Source organism: Ovis aries, chromosome 1, assembly GCF_016772045.2.
Source record: "Ovis aries strain OAR_USU_Benz2616 breed Rambouillet chromosome 1, ARS-UI_Ramb_v3.0, whole genome shotgun sequence".
Lineage (NCBI taxonomy): Eukaryota > Metazoa > Chordata > Mammalia > Artiodactyla > Bovidae > Ovis > Ovis aries.
The window spans coordinates 265,353,273-265,362,590 of NC_056054.1; the positions used below are offsets into that span (position 1 = coordinate 265,353,273).

General features: G+C 46.8%; 1 pseudogene; it reads left to right on the top strand.

The window, feature by feature from the left end:
- Positions 1-2,674: 2,674 nt before the first annotated feature.
- Positions 2,675-3,384, top strand: LOC114112924 (small ribosomal subunit protein eS6-like; annotated as a pseudogene).
- The last annotated feature ends 5,934 nt before the right edge of the window (positions 3,385-9,318 follow it).

Here is a 9,318-nt window from a genome sequence, read left to right on the forward strand (position 1 = left end):
ATCAGAGGAGAAACAAACTAACGAACAAACAAAAACTCAGCACAGATCTCACCCTGTAAGAAGCTCACACAAACCACTGGAGCAGAGCGCAGAAACCAGAAGGAAGAAAGAATTCAACCTTGAAGCCTGGGAAAAGGAGACCTCAAACACAGTAAGTTTAAAAAAAAAATAATGAAAAGGCAGAGAAACACTACAGAAATGAAGGAACAAACTAGAAACACAGAAGTTCAAATAAATGAAGAGGAAATAGGCAAACTCGCTGGAAAAGAATTCACATAATGATAATAAAGATGATCAAAATCCTTGAGAACAAAGTGGAGAAAATGCAAGAATCAATTAACAAAGACATAGAAGAATTAAAGAATAAACATACAGAGACAAATAACACAATTACTGAAATTAAAAATACTCTAGAAGGAATCCATAGCAGAATATCTGAAGCAGAAGAAGGAATCAGTGAGCTGGAAGATGAAATGGTAGAAATAACTTCCAAAGAGTAGAATAAAGTAAAAAGAATGAAAAGAACTGAGGTTAGTCCCAGAAGAAACATACTAGACACACACTAATCAAACTAACAAAGACTAATCACAGAGAAAGAATATTAAAAGCAGCAAGGGAGAAGCAACAAGTTACATACAAGGGAAACCCCATACACTTAACAGTTGATCTTTCAGCAGAAATTCTCCAGGCCAGAAGGGAATGGCAGGATATATTTAAAGTACTGAAAAGGAAAAATCTACAACCAAGATTACTATACTCGGCAATGATCTCATTCCAAATTGATGGAGAAATAAAAAAGCTTTTCAGAAAAGCAAAAGTTAGGAGAATTCAGTACCACCAAAATCAACCCTAATCAACAAATCAACAAAATCAACCCTAAACAATTAAGAAAATGGCAACAGGAACATACATATCAATAAATACTTTAAATATAAATGGATTAAATGCTCCAACCAAAAGACACAGACTGGCTGAATGGATACAAAAATAAGAGCCATATATATGCTGTCTACAGGAAAGCCACTTCAGACCTAAAGACACATATAGACTGAAAGTAAGAGGATGGAAAAATATACTCCATGCAAATGGGAGGCAAAAGAAACCCAGAATAGCAATCCTCATATCAGACAAAATAGACCTTAAAATAAAGATTGCAAGAGTTAAGGAAGGACATTACATAATGATCAAGGGATCAAGCCAAGAGGAAGACGTAACAATTGTAAATATCTATGCACCCAACACAGGAGCACCTCAGTACATAAGACAAACACTAACAGACATAAAAGGAGAAATTGACAGTAACCCAATAATAGTAGGAGACTTTAACACCCCTCTCACACCAATGGACAGATCATCAAAACAGAAAATTAGTAAGGAAACACAAGTCTTAAATGACACATTAGATGAGATGGATCTCATTGATATCTTCAGGACATTCCATCCAAATCCAGGAGAATACAACTTCTTCTCAAGTGCACATGGAACATTCTCCAGGGTAGACCACATCTTGGGTCACAAATCAAACCTCAGTAAATTGAAGAAAACTGAAACCATATCAAGCATCTTCTCCAACCACAAAGCTATGAGACTAGATATCAATTACAAGAAACAAACTGTAAGAAACACAAACACATGGAGATGAAACAACACATTTCTAAATAACCAACAGGTTACTAAAGAAACCAAAAGGGAAATCAAAACATGTCTAGAAACAAATGACAATGAAAACACAACAACTCAAAACCTATGGGATGCAGTGAAAGCAGTTCTAAGAGGGAAGTTTACACAACACAATCCTACATCAAGAAACAAGAAAAACATCGAATAGACAACCTAACTTTACACCTAAAACAACTGGAAAAAGGAGAAGAAAAAAAAATTAGCAGAAGGAATGAAATCATAAAGATCCAAGCAGAAATAAATGAAAAATAATAGTAAAGATTAATAAAACTAAAAGCTAGTTCTTTCAGAAGATAAACAAAATTGACAAACCTTTAGCCAGACTCAAGAAAAAAGAGAGAAGAATCAAATCAACAAAATTTGAAATGAAAAAAAGGTTACAACAGACAATGCAGAAATATAAAGGATTATAAGTGACTATTATGAGCAACTATATGGCAATAAAATGGATAACCTAGAAGAAATGGAAACATTCTCAGAAAAGTTCAATCTTCCAAGACTGAACCAGGAAGAAGCAGAAATTATGAACAACCCAATTACAAGCACTGAAATTGAAGCTGTGATCAAACATCTCCCAAAAAACAAAAGCCCAGGACCAGATGGCTTCACAAGAGAATTTTATCAAACATTTAGAGAAGAGCTAATATCTATCCTTCTAAAACTCTTTCAAAAAAATTGCAAAGGAAGGAACACTTCCAAACTCATTCTACGAGGCCACCATCACCCTGATACCAAAACCAAAGATAACACAAAAAAAGAAAACTACAGGTTAGTATCACTGATGAACATAGATGCAAAATTCCTCAACAAAATTTTAGCAAACAGAATTCAGCAACACTTCAAAAAGCTCATACACCATGATCAAGTTGGGTTTATTCCAGGAATGCAAGGATTCTTTAATATATGCAAATCAATCAATGTGATACACCATATTAACAAATTGAAAGATAAAAACCATATGATAGCTCTTTTTTGTGGTGCCTCGGAGGCTGTTGGCCGCTTCAGAATGAAGCTGAACATCTCTTTCCCGGCCACTGGCTGCCAGAAGCTAATAAAGTAGACGATGAACAAAAACTTCATACCTTCTACGAGAAGTGAATGGCCACAGAAGTTGCTGCTGACGCTCTGAAGGGTTATGTGGTCTGAATCGATGGCGGGAACGATAAGCAGGGTTTCCCTATGAAGCAGGGTGTCTTGACCCATGGCTGAGTTTGCCTGCTACTGAGTAAGGGGCGTTTCTGTTATAGACCAAGGAGGACTGGAGAGAGAAAGCACAAATCTGTACGGGGCTGCACTGTGCATGCCAATCTGAGTGTTCTCAATTTAGTCATCGTGAAAAAAGGAGAGAAGGATATTCCTGGACTCACCGACACTACAGTGCCTCGTCACCTGGGTCCCAAAAGAGCTGACAGAATCCGCAAACTTTTCAATCTCTCTAAAGATGATGTCCACCAATATGTTGTGCAAAAGCCCCTAAACAAAGATGTTAAGAAACCTAGGACTAAAGCACCCAAGATTCAGCATCTCGTGACTCCACGAGTTCTGCAACACAAACGCCGGCGTATTGCTCTGAAGAAACAGCGTACTAAGAAAAATAAAGAAGTCTGTTCTATACATCTGTGTCTCTTTTGCTGTCTCGCATACAGGGTTATCATTACCATCTTTCTAAATTCCATATATATGTGTTAGTATACTGTATTGGTGTTTTTCTTTCTGGCTTACTTCACTCTGTATAATCAGCTCCAGTTTCATCCACCTCATTAGAACTGATTCAAATGTATTCTTTTTAATGGCTGAGTAATACTCCATTGTGTATGTGTACCACAGCTTTCTTATCCATTCATCTGCTGGTGGACATCTAGGTTGCTTCCATGTCCTGGCTATTATAAACAGTGCTGCAATGAACATTGGGGTACACGTGTCTCTTTCAATTCTGGTTTCCTCGGTGTGTATACCTGTGGCAGATTCATGCTGATGTATGGCAAAACCGATACAATATTGTAAAGTAATTAACCTCCAATTAAAATAAATAAATTTATATTTTAAAAAAGTCTACAAACAGTAAATGCTGGAGAGGGTGTGAAGAAAAGGGAATGCTCTTGCAGTGTTGATGGGAATGTAAATTGATACAGCCACTATGAGGACGGTATGGAGATTCCTTAAAAAACTAGGAATAAAACCACCATATGACCCAGCAATCCCACTCCTAGGCATATACCCTGAGGAAACCAAAATTTAAAAAGACACATGTATCCCATTGTTCATTGCAGCACTATTTACAATAGCTAGAACATGGAAGCAACCTAGATGTCCATCAACAGATGAATGGATAAAGAAGCTGCGGTGCATATACACAATGGAATATTACTCAGCCATAAAAAGGAACACATTTGAGTCAGTTCTGAGGTGGATGAACCTAGAACCTATTATACAGAGTAAAGTGAGTCAGAAAGAGAAACATAAATATCGTATTCTAACACATATATACAGAATCCAGAAGAACGGTACCAAAGAACTTATTTACAGGGCGGCAGTGGAGAAGCAAGCCATAGAGAATAGACTTACAGACATGGGGAGAGGGGAGGAAAGGGCAAGATGTATGGAAAGAGTAACATGAAAACTTACATTACCACATGTAAGATAGATAACCAACAGGAATTTGCTGTGTAGCTCAGGAAACTCAAACAGGGGCTCTGTATCAACCTAGAGGGGTGGGATGGGGCAGGAGATGGGAGGGAGGTTCAAAAGAGAGGGGATATATGTATACCTATGGCTGGTTCATGTTGAAGTTTGACAGAAAACAACAAAATTCTGTAAAGCAATTATCCTTCAATTTAAAAAAAATAGAAAAAAAGAAAAGAAAAAAAAAAAAAAGACACTTGCTTCTTGGAAGAAAAGCTATGACCAACCTAGATAGCATATTAAAAAGCAGAGACAGTACTTTGCCAACAAAGTCCATCTAGTCAAAGCTATGGTTTTTCCTGCGGTCATGTATGGATGTTAGAATTGGACCATGAAGAAAGCTGAGCACTGAAGAATTGATGCTTTTAAACTGTGGTGTTGGAGAAGACTCTTGAGAGTCCCTTGGACTGCAAGGAGATCCAACCAGTCCATCCTAAAGGAAATCAGTCCTGAATATTCATTAGAAGGACTGATGCTGAAGCTGAAATTCCCAATACTTTGGCCACTTGATGTGAAGAACTGACTTCTTGGAAAAGACCCTGATGCTGGAAAAGAATGAAGGCAGGAGAAGGGGATGACAGAGGATGAGATGGTTGGATGGCATCACCGATGGATGGAAATGAGTAAGCTCCAGGAGTTGGTGATGGACAGGGAAGCCTGGCGTACTGCAATCCATGGGGTTTGGAGACAAACCTCAGTCAGACACAACTGAGCAACTGAATTGAACTGCCTCCTTCAAAGCCTTTAAATAACTGACTCCTGAAAGCAAAAGCTAGAACATCATCTGGGTGATCCCCGTGGGCATGTTACTCAGTGACAAATAGGGGGTCTTGAACGGCTATAGGATTCTGGGTGTCCCTTAAATATTAACTTTTGTTGTTGCTGTCCAGTCACCAAGTCGAGTCCAACTCTTTGCAACCCCAAGGACTTTAGCATACCAGGCTCCCCTGTCATTCACTATCTCCTGGAGCTTGCTCGAACTCATGTCCATTGAATCTGTGATGCCATCCAACTATCTCATCCTCTGTCATCCCCTTCTCCTCTTGTCCCCAATCTTTCCCAGCATCAGGGTCTTTTGCATCTGGTGACAAAAATATTGACACTTCAGCTTCAGCAACAGTCCTTCCAATGTAGATTCACAAAGTCAGGTATATCTATTATAATCCCTAGAGCAATCACTAAAAGATAACACAATAAATCTTTACACAAATCACACAATACATTATTTCAAAAGCTAATAAACTAAATGGAATACTGGAAAAAAGTTCAAATAACCCCAAACAAGGCGGGAAAACAGAAACAAATATCCCAGCCAGAGGAGCAGACAGAAAGCAGATAAAGCTGTAGACAGGTCCAAGCACCTCAATGATTGTATTAAATGGAAATATACTAATTATTAGAAGAGAGATAATTAGAAATAATAATTAGAAGAGAGACTATCACACTGGATAGATAGTAAAACCATAAAAACAAGATCCCAGGATGTGCTATCTATAAGAAATCCACTTTTCAAAAATCATTTTGCGTCAACTTTACTTTCATTTAAAAAAGATTTGGTTGGGAGGGGTGCTGTGCTGGGCTTCTTGGCTGTGGCACTCAGGCTTCTCCAGTTGCTGCGCGCTGCTCCAGACTGTGTGGGCTCAGCAGTTGTAGTTGCTCTAAGGCAAATGGGATCTTAGTTCCCTGACCAGGGATCAAACCTGCATCCCCTGCACTGGAATGCAGATTCTTAACCACTGGACTGCCAGGGAAGTCCCAAGAAATCCGTTTTACATACACTATATATAGCTTACATGTTAAAAACAACAACAAAAAAATCCCCAAAGAAAACAGCAGGTCCAAGTAGTTTAACAGGTGAGTTCTAACCAACTTCCAAGAAACAGGTGATCCAGTAAGGAAACAGAGTGGAGATTCTTCAAATGATCCTTGAGGCCTTGACTCTGGTGCCAAAACCAAGACACTGGGAGAAGCCTGCTCCACAGCCTCATGAGCGCTGCCAGGCTGGCGGAGCAGATAATTTCAGGAGGAACTGCACCACAGGCTGACGGGATTACCCACAAACACCGGATGGTGTAATTACAGAAAATCCGGAAATGCAACTGCCTTGAGGGATTAACATGGAAACTGTGCTCGTGGGTGCAGGCAGGTGGCAGGGCGGGGCAGGCATCCTCAGAGTGAGTGAAGTCTAAGCAGCGTCCTGAAGACGACCCAGAGTGGTGGGGGGGGGGGGGCGCGGTGAGGGGCGCATCTCAGCATGGGGTCGGGGGTGGTGGTGCCAGGCTCTCCTGAGATGGCCTGTCCTCCACTGACCAGAAGCCCTTGGGCTTCACAGCACAGGAGCAGCAGGACTTGGCCTGTGCTTCAAAAGGCGAGGGATCTGGGGGCAATTATTATCTCCCGTCAATGACCGGCTGGCTCCCTTCGTGTGTCCCCTCGGCCCTGGGCGGCAGTGAACACCCAGCCAGCACCTCACTTGGCTCGCCCACACGGATTCCACGTCCACAGTGGGCAGAGCTAATGTGATGGGGTGGCTTGGCTAAAGGCAGGAAGAGGAGACAGAGGTGAGGATGTGGGTGGGAAGGCAGGCCCTCTCCCAAGTGGTTCCAAAGACCCAGGGCCCTGGTTCGAGAACGTGTCCACTCTCTTGACCACCTGCAGGCCCCAGCGCAGAAGGCTGGCCCCGAGGGCTCCCTGCAGGCCCAGTGTTGAGGGTGCTCTAAGGCTGAGGCCTGGTCCACCGCCTCCTCCCTCCACTATCCTGGCTCAGGCCCTGCTTTCGGGGGCATCTGTGGTCTCCAGTTTGGGGCCTGGTTTGGCCGAGGGAAGACTCAGTGTTTCCCCCCAGTCTGGGGAAGTGTGGACAGAAGGGGATTCACCCCACCCTCCCCCGAAGCGGGGCTCTGGTTGGCTGGGGCTGATCCGGGCTGGCAGCGATCACAACCCGGTGATCTCAGCTCCGTGCAGTAGGCCTGGGACTCCCTCCCTCCCTTGTCCCTGCAGCCCAGGCCCAATGGTCCTTGTCAGCCCTCTAGGCGCTGGGCAGTGCCCAGGGGGTGCAGGGGGTGGGGGACGTGAAGGCCGAGCTCCATGCCCACCATGTCCCACAGGGCAGGACCTCAGGTGGTCTCCTCCTCCCTGGATACTGGAGGGTCTGGTGGGTGGGGGCTGGCGCTCACCCTCCACCAGCCCTCAAGGCTTCTTGCCCCAAGGAGCCCATGTGTGCACACGTGTTGTGTAGGGGGGCACCCGCCCTGAGCAGAAAGGGCCGGGCTGAGCGAGGTGGCGCCCGGGGTCTGCAGGTGGGACTCCCTCCCATGCCGGCACCCGCAAAGCTGCCCCAGGAGAAACCCCGAGACTGCTCTGCCCTGAAGCTCCAAGTGTTTCATGTGGTTCCAGCTCGTCGAGTACATCACCCAGCATTTCAAAGAGCCACTAGGAAGGCAGTTCTCCGTCTCTCCTCTCCCTCCAAGCTGGTTCCAATGTCAGGTCCTCTGCCAGGAGGGTAAGCCCACACCCGCACACACACGCTCACACCAACTTGAAAGGAATGTGTCACCACCGCTCCCTGGAGCCAGCCCAAGCCACAGGGTCGTCCAGTCGCTCACACACAGCTTGGCTGAGCCCTGTGGGGTGGGGACAGGCTGTGCACGCACCCCTGCAGCGTGTGGGGCTCACGATCTGGTCTGGCTCCCCCAGGGCACCCCTGCCTGGCAGGTCCCGGGCTGAGGTCCCCACTCCACAGGCCCGGGTGCCCCCACTGTGCTGCTGCCAGGGCCCCGCGGGAGCTGCTCCAACAGGGCCTTCCCCAGGCACAACGGCAGCAACCTGTGCAGAGGGACGGAGGTGGTCAGGTCTCACCCCTGACCTCTGCTCCCCTCCCCAAGCTGCGGCCCCCCATCCCCACCACCCCACCCACCCGGCTCCCTGCGCCCCTTGGAGGGCGGAGCTGAGCTGCCCTCATCTGGGATCCTGATCAGAGGTGCAAGTCTTGAGACCCCTGGGGACTCATGGGAGGAGAATGTTTAAGCAGGACCAACTGAAGCTGCTTAGTCACTTTGGAGCCCCTGCAAGATCCCCCCAGCATGGGATCCACCATGATGGACGGGTGCAGGGTACCGGCCAGGGGGGCTGCACCCCTGCCGCTCTGAGGGTCACTCAGCCCAGCGCCCCTCAGTGTCACACCAGACACTCCCGTCCGTGAACCTCCCGGCTCCGTGTGTTTCACGCGTTGTTCCTTCACCGGACAAGTCCAGTCAACAAAGAGGTGAGGCTGAGGACACCCTGGTGTTTTGTGTCTAGAGGATGACTGCCCCAGAGGAGCTGTGTCTGTGGGCACAGATGGAACCTGCCTGGCCGCACCCAAGGGGGCCACATCAGCCCAGCCAGCCCCTGTTCAGTTGAGGAACCCAGGGTGCCAGGGCCTGACCGGCTCACCCAGATGCTGAGGGCTGCCTGCATGCAGCGGTGAGCCCCAGGGCCCCACCCCTGCCAGGAAGGAGGGGAGAAGCCAGAGGGGGACACGGCAGGGTACCCCAAAGCAGGGGTGGAGCGGACCGCAGTGTGGAGTCGGTGCCTCAGGAGGGAAGGTGTTGGTGGAGAGGGAGCCTGGGGGTGATGGTAGATGGCCTTGACGGGACAGAGGCTGGAAGGGCTGCCTCAGAAGTTGGGCTTAACTCCAGGGGAGGGTGGGGGCCCCAAGGCAAGTCCACACCCAGGAACCCTGGCTCATGGGTGGGGAAGGCAGACTGTCCTGTCCTCTACCGGGGCGGAACCAGGGGTCTGAGCCCCCCTCTACAAAAGCTGGTCCAGCGTCCTGATGTGCTCTGAGGCGCTGGGAAGGCACCCAGGGCCCGGGCATAGCCTCCTGGCCACGTCATCTGCGGTCAGGCCTTGGGATGGGGGGAGCAGTAGCAGGGGAGCCTGGGGTTACCAGGGTGGGTTCCGTCCTCCACCCAG